At 41.4% G+C, this 8,371-nt stretch overlaps 1 pseudogene; it reads right to left on the bottom strand.

Annotated features, from left to right (window-relative positions):
• Positions 1-419: 419 nt before the first annotated feature.
• LOC130019785 (non-histone chromosomal protein HMG-17-like) lies at positions 420-4,149 on the bottom strand (annotated as a pseudogene).
• Positions 4,150-8,371: the final 4,222 nt, after the last annotated feature.

Here is an 8,371-nt window from a genome sequence, read left to right as displayed (position 1 = left end):
AGCCCTTTCTCCCTGCTCTGTGAAGTAGAATTTTGCATGAAGGAGACTCAGTGGTCCGATCCCATTTGGAATTTTGGGACAACAGCGACATCAGTCAGGCAAAACCATCGAATCAATATCATGTGGTCAATTTTGTTGTGGCACTGTCCACTGGGAGACTCCCATGTCCAATGTTTAGATTCGCCTTCTGGAACGACCTTCTGGAATTGTGATTTACCATGTATGGTCTTGGTCAACATGATGAACTCAGTTTCTCACCCGGCTCATTCCATTCCAGGCCGTGGGTCCTGATGTGGAGTTCTTTGGCTAATCTTCTCAGTCCTATCTTGGCATTAAAATCACCGACAATGATCTTGTAGAAGCTGTGGTCTTCTTTATAGAACTTCTCCAGCTCTATGTAAAACTTCCCAATAACAGGATTAAAAAAAGAATTTCAAAATGTACAGCCACTGGACGTTCAGAGTTATTAAAAATTCACACACTTCAACTGGTGTCCCAGCACCTTCAAATTTCTTTTCCTGTTTATTTTTGACATCTCCATTTTCTATAGGATTACTTCCGTCCTTGCCAGCATCAGATTTCCACTTTTTCCCTTTTTGTTTCAAGGGATTAAAATCAGGAGCCCTACCCCACCCTACCCTGTCTGCTTCCACCAACCATGACCCAGGGATTCCACACAGAACACCCACCCTACCAGTACCAGATAAATACTTCACTGGCAGACCTCCACTACCTCTACTACTTCTCCTACCCAGCCACCGCACCATCCAGGATGCTTTCCGGAACACGCGGCCACAAAGCAGCCACGTGACACATCATAAGATACTTAATACCCATCTGGAAGGTTTGCAGCACCATATTTGATAGGGTTCAAATATGGTTTGAACCATGGGAACACCTGCAAGGGTGATTTGGGGCTGACTTAAAAGCCACTATCCCTCTAGGAGAGCATGGCAAGCTACCGAGAGTATCCTGCCCGCACGGCAGAGCCTGGCAAGCTATCCGTGGTGTATTCAATATGTCAAAAACCAGTAACTGCAATGAGTCTCATTCCCCTGACCCTGAAAGAGCCACCAATACAGCAGCGTTAAGAAGAATGAGAAAGGAGAGGCTGATAAAATCTCAAGGCCTAAGTAGGCTGCCAAACTGAAGAAAGACAAAAATGACTGTCTGTACTTTCAATGCATGTATGCTGGCATCAGATGCATCCAATGAGGAACTGATGGTACAAGTACAAAATATCAAGTATGACATCATTGGTCTGACCGAGACGACAAGGCATCAATGACATCACTCCGTTTTCGACACTGGTGAAGAACTGTTCCTCAGAACATGTGAAAAAGAGACATTGGTGGTGTTGGTGTCCTTGTCAACAAGAACTTGGCCATAAGCATTGATTCATTCGAATGCCTAACAACCTGAACCAGACAATTACACTTGAATACATGTGGCTTACTGCTGGCAGTTTCTATCTTCATTGTCTATGGATTACCATCCAATTATGATAAAGGAGATATTGAAAAGTTCTACATGAAGCTGGAGAAGTTCTATAAAAAAGACCACAGCTTCTACAAGATCATTGTCGGTGATTTTAATGCCAAGATAGGACTGAGAAGATCAGCTGAAGAATTCCACATTGGGACCCATGGCCTAGAATGGAACGAACAGATGAGAGATTGTTTGACTTCATCATCACCTTGGCCAAGACTATCCATTGTAACTCAGAGTTCCAGAAGGTCGAATCTAAACGTTGGACTGGGAGTCTCCTGGTGGACAGTTCCACAATGAAATTGACCACATCATATTCAATCGACGGTTTTACCTGACCGATTCTGCTGTTGTCCCAAAATTCCAAACAGGATCATATCACCGTCTCCTTCATGCAAAATTCTACTTCAAAGTGTGGGGAGAAATGACTGCAACGTTTAAGAACAGAATTCCCATAACAACCACTAACTGGGAGCTCTTTGGCACTATTGCGGCAACATGGGAAGATGCCGCATTGACAATATTGATGAGGAATATGAACGACTCGTTTAGCACCTCCATGATTGTGTGAAGAATGCCGAGAGAGATAGCCACAAAAAGATGTTTGTCTTTGAAAAGTCTTGAGCTAATTCGCCAACGTGGCTTGGAGCAAGCCTCACACAACTGCAAGAGAACGTCTGAGCTTGCAAAACAGTGCAGAGCAGCGATAAAGGAAGACCTCAAAGAGAGAAGAGCAGCAGTTTTGGCAGATATGGCAGAATCCAGGAAACGCATTTGCAACACCAGCCTGTCCTTTGCCAACTATAAGACCAATATAACTGTCCTCCGACATCCTGATGGATCTATCACATCTTCCAGAAGGGCAATGGAGAAGATAATTCATGACTTCTACTTGGATCTCTTCGACAGTCATGTCCACCTGCCCAGATACCAAATTCTGCAGCATGAATATGTCGTTCCCAATGTTCTCCTTCTGAAATCCAACACACCATTTCATCAGTAAAGATGTGAATAGAACCAGGCCCAGACAATATCAGACCCAAACACCTGAAGAATCTGTTGACAGTACTCATCAATACACTGGCTTGGCTCTTCACATGCTACCTGTCTGAATGCAAGGTTTTGTCCCAATAGAAATCCAGAAGGACTGTACTACTGTACAAGATGGGAGATATCCACGACATTGCCTACTATCGCCCGATCTGCCTGTTATCTGTCGTCTACAAGCTGTTCACTGGAGTCATCCTGAATGGGATTGGCAGAACATTAGATGAAGAACAACCATGCCAGCAAGCTGTGTACCACAAAGGATTCCGCACCGTCGACCATATCCACACAATAACCAAGCTCATTGAGCTTCCTCGTGATTTCAAAATGCCACTCTGTCTAACTCTGTTCATTGATTTTAAGAAGGCCTTTGATTCTGTTGAGATGGAAGCAGTCATCGAAGACTTAGCCAAACGGGGAACTCAAACCCAGTACATCAGGATTCTCCGTGAGCTGTATTACGGAATCACTACCAGAATCTCACCATTCTACAGGGAAGTGATCATTGATGTAAAGAGAGGGGTTCGGCAGGTCGATACCGTTTCACCAAAACTCTTCAGTGCCACCCTTGAGAACCTCATGTGATGACTAGAATGGGAAGGAGTGGGGGTCGGCAACTACACAACCTCCGCTTTGCTAATGACATCATTCTAATAACACCAAACATTAGCCAAGTAGCACAAATGCTGGCCAACTTCTACTGTGAGTGTGGAAAGGTCGGACTACAGCTGAATCTCACGAAGACAATGTTTATGAGAAACAGTTCGGTTACTGACATTCCATTCACTCTCAGTGGAACGAACATCTCCGAATGCAACAGTTATGTGTATCTTGGTCGAGAAGTCAACATGATGAATTACCTGGCACCTGAGTTGCGCAGGAGGAAGAGAGAAGCTTGAAATGCCTTCAAGAGCGTCAGAGAAATAGCTAAGAAGACGAAGAACCTCCGGCTCCAGGCACATCTCTTCAATTCCACTGTTCTTCCTGCATTAACATACACCTCAGAGACATGGGCCCTATAAACAGGATGAGGACGCTATTCAGGTCTCCCAAAGAGGATTCAAAAGAGCTATGCTTGGAGTAACCCGCTTCACTCAAATGAGAAGAAGAATCTGGAGTTCCGACCTCCATTGATGGTTAAGAATCAGGGATGCTCTCTCATTTGCCAAGGTGTCGAAAATCATATGGTGTGGACACGTAATGAGATTTGGAGCTGTTACTGACAGGATTCCATGTGGTGTCAAAAGATTGCATGGACGCCTACCTGCGAGATGGTCAGACTTCTTCATCAAGACCCTGAACGATTGTTTTGTGGCTCTTCGTGTTCCTCGAACAAGCATATGCCATCGGGCTACACTAGCATGTGACAGGGACAAATGGAGACATTACTGGTGCCCGCTCGAGCAATTTGATGAGTAACAGGATGTCAAGTGATCAAGTGATGCCTTTTTGGTACCTTCTTTCCCTTCTTTGCAGGGGTCTTTTTGGGTATGGAAGAGTAGGTTTTGCTGGTAACCTTGAGGAGATTCTCTGTGGTTCATCTTTCACCTTGGCTTTATCTTCTTTTGCATCTCTTTCAGCCTTTCTCCTGGACACTGGACACCAGGATGCCATAGTTGGTCCAGGGGTTGTTCCTGGCTCTTCTTTACTCTACTCCTAGATTTAATTTTTATACTTTGTATTGGTCTCTTTTTCTTTTTATATGGCTCACATTTCCTGTTCCTTTTATCAATGGAAATAGTCTGTGATATACAGTTAAAAGTTGTTCATGATTGTGTGTCAGTCATACAGTGTTCCAACAACTCTCCCTTTATTAGTGTACATTTTTCATCACCAATGTTTGCTGCTTCCCTCCTCCCACCATCCTCACCCACCTCCGTCCCACAGCCTGCCTCTATCCTTTTATTCTCTCCTTTTCCTTTTATACACTGCGGTTTGCAATATTGTTACTGACCAGACGTCTTGAATATCACTTCACCTCCTTCCAGCATTCAGTTTTTGTCCCGAGTGATCATTTTCAACTGTCATTGCCATAGTAGCCCTTTTCTCTGTTCTATCTTATTTCTCTCTACACGTTTCTGGTTATTATCACTTGCTTTCCATTTCGAGACTTTCCTTTATTCATTATTTCACAATGTCTGATCAAAGACTTTCTATTATTTTTTTCATCTGATATTTGGAGTCTCCAATTTTCCTCTTCAATTCTGAATGTTATTTTTACTGGATACAGAATTCTAAGATTACAATATTTTACTTTCATCATTTGAAAAATACAGTGCTACTATTATTCTGCCCTTGGTGGTTTCTGATGAAAAATCCACTGTCATTAAGTGGGCTTTCCTCTATAGTTAATGAATCATATCTTTCACATAGATTTTATAAATCATTTTCTTCACTTTTAGGTTTCAGCTTGATGATAATATGTCTCAATAAATATTTCATTTGCTGGTTGGAGTTTACAGTTTCCTTTTGTTTTTAATCGAGATAAAATTCATTTATAAGATTGTATAAGTTGTAGATGTACAATTTCACATGTCTCTGAAAGGCATTTTACCTTACATAGTTTTGTGAATCTGAAGAATTAAGTCTTTTACCATATTTGGGAAGTTTCAGACATCACTTTTTTTGCATAACTTTCCAAATTGCCCCACTTTCTCTTCTCCTTCAGGGATTCCAATGACATATTTTTGTTGCAGCAATACAGATCACAGAAATTCTGCTTCCTACTATTTTCTTCAAATTTTCCTCTGTTCAATTTGGATCATAGAAAAGTCATTTTTCCTCCAAGTTTTCTGAACTTTTTCCTGTGCCCTCCTCATTCTTTTGCCTAGTGTATCTATTAACATTTTATTTTTGTTATTATGTTAAAATATTCAGTTTCCACTTAGTCCTTTTATATAGCTCTCTGATAACTCATTTAACATATTTCTAAAATTCACGGTCATGGTCCTCCCATTGTTCATCAATTTTCTCGAGTGGGCACCAGGAACTTTTCCATCGTCAGACTTGTTGTTGCTGTGTTTGGCATAATGAACACATCATGGGTAGCTTCCCAGGCTTTGCCATGTGGGCGAGATACTCTCGGTAGCTTACCGGGCTCTCCACGAGGGGTAGAGGAATCAAACTTGGCTCAGCCTGGCTGGTTGTGTGCAAGGCAAATACCCTACCACTGTACTATTGCTCCAGCCCCAAATTGCTATAAAATAAATTATAGTTGCTTATTGAGGATTTTCTTTGTGAGTTATGCTTTAAAATCTTTGCGAGATATCCTATCTTTTCTGGAATGTCAATGTAATATATTGTATTTTCTCATTTGTTTTGATGTCTCTCTGGTTCTTTATAAGATGCATGTTTTCCTTTTAAACAGATTATTTAATTAGTTTTTCAGGAGTCATTAGATGATGTTTAAACTTCTTTTTGTAGGTAAGAGGGAACATCCAACAGTTATCAGGCTTTACACCTGGCTCTATGCTCTGATACCACTTCTTCAGTGCTTGCAGGGGTGCATAGGCTATGCCAGGAAACAAACCAAGGTTGAGTATTTGCCAAAAACATCACCCTACCTTATTTTTTTTTCATTATTTTTGGATCACACCCAGCCAGGCTCAGGGCTCTGCACTCAGAAATTACTCCTGGTGGTGCGCAGGACCATGTGGGATTCTGGGAATCGAACTGGGGTTGGCCGCATGCAAGGCAAATGCCTTACCGCTATGCTATCACTCCAGCCGCAAGCACCCTACCTTCTTAATATCTCTTTTTCCTAATGTAAACCTCTTTAAAAAACTGGTTATATATGATTCTTCTCCTGCAGTGGAAAATAAAATGACACACTGTTTCCAGTAGAAGAGGTGAAGGGTGGCATTTTAATTTCTGTCTTTGCCAACAAGTCTAAGTGTTCCACAGGATTAAGCATTTCCGCTCCTTCCCAAGTGCCTCACTTTGGCCCCTCGTGAAGTTGAGGGAGAGCACAGACTACATGATATGATAAAGGAAGAAGTGACAGTGGTGACATTTCTGACCCTTTTAGGCACCTTGAGACACCACAGAGGAGAGGGTGAAAAGTGCCTTATCATAGCAACATGGGAAAGGAAGCCTGTGCCCCCAGGGAGATCTAACTGACATGGTTTGTGGTAGGCAAATGATGGAAATTTCTTTATGCTTTGGTAGGGGAAAAACTCCCTACACACTTCATCTACTTTGACACCACCCAGTAGAAAGGAGAGGTTGTTGAGGTGCCTATTACAATCCTAATTGTTTGCAAATAGTTAGAGCTTCACACATAGCCTTGGCTGGCTAATGAGAATGCAGTCAAACATTTTTAGTGGCATTTGACTAGAGTAAAGGCATGGTTATCTGCACCCCTTCTGTTTTACAATTATGTCTCTGTTTAGTCAGGGAAAGTAGGGATTTTTGTGATTTTTAAAATTTTGTTAATTGCAATCTTCTTTCTCCCCAAATTTGGGGTATATGCAATAAAGTGAAACTCCAGGCAGCATGCAATTGAACCATTATCCACTCGTGAAATTTCTGTAATTAGTGTGCTTTCTTTTCCCTGTTGTGTTTGTTAAGCAGTAATCTCTGATTTATTCATTAAATAATTATAAATTGTTTATTCATAGTCTTATGACCTGAAAATATAAGCTCCTAATTCACAAAATACTTTGTCATTCTCTCAATGGTACCCACGCTTGTAGTTCTTCTTAATTTTATTAACTTACAATATGATAATATTTTGTTTAATGATGAATTCTTTTAGTTTAGGCTTTTTGGTTTTGATTTTGGAGGCTGGAGCTATAGCACGCAGTAGGGCGTTCGCCTTACAAGCGGCCAACATGGCTGACCCGAGTTCGATTCCTCTGCCCCTCTCGGAGAGCCCGGCAAGCTCCCCGTGATGTATTTGATATGCCAGACACAGTAACAACAAAGTCTCCAATGGAGACGTTACTGGGCCCGCTCGAGCAAATCGACGATCAACGGGAGGGCCTTTACCTTTACCTTTACCCATTGGTGAGCAGAGCTGACTTCTGGCTCTGTGATCAGAGATCACTCCTGGGGGAGACCACATGGGAATACAGGAATGAAGCCTGGGCTGACCACGTGCAAGGAAAACACCAGTGAAAGATTCCATTATTTACAATGTATTCTTAACGTAATTTCAGGCACAAAATATTCCAACAACAGTACTACAAGTAAATGTGATTTACCTTCCACCAGTATTCACAGGTTCCCTTCAAGTCGCAGTCAGCTTCCATTGAAGGCATGTTTTTAAAATTTAGTTATTACAGTTTGGTTCTCCTATTCTTACTGCTGTTGACTCTATGATTGAAATAAATTCTATAGAACACTTGTACACAGTCAAGTGTCTTTCACTTGTACACAGTCTACATGCTAGGGGCCACTGTTACTTTCCATTGATTGTTCTTATTTGATCCCTCTTTTTCTTTCCATCCATGTCCTCTCACTTTTATAATCTAATGTTTAGGTTAATCTAGGTACTTTGCCTTTGATGTCTTGCATTCTCTTGTCCTGTTATCTGTATACCACAGATAAATATTATTCCACATTTGTCCTTCTGAGTTACTTTATTCATTTATTTTTTCTTCCCCTTTTTTTAATTACTGTTTTTAGTTTTTTGACCACACCCAGTTACACGCAGGGCTAACTCTTGGCTCTGCATTGAGGAATTATTCCTGGGGGTGGTCAGGGACTTATACACGATCAAATACAGGTTGATCAAGTGCTAAGCAAGTGCTCTTCCTGCTAGATTAATGCTCTGGACCCTTTTTTCCATGTATTAAAGCTATGTTTTCTTACAAAATAAATTATGTTTTTCATG

The sequence above is a fragment of the Sorex fumeus genome, unplaced genomic scaffold, assembly GCF_029834395.1.
Source record: "Sorex fumeus unplaced genomic scaffold, SorFum_2.1 ptg000009l, whole genome shotgun sequence".
In the NCBI taxonomy this organism is placed as follows: domain Eukaryota; kingdom Metazoa; phylum Chordata; class Mammalia; order Eulipotyphla; family Soricidae; genus Sorex; species Sorex fumeus.
Note: the sequence above shows the minus strand (reverse complement) of the source record. Positions and strands in the feature narration are given on the sequence as shown.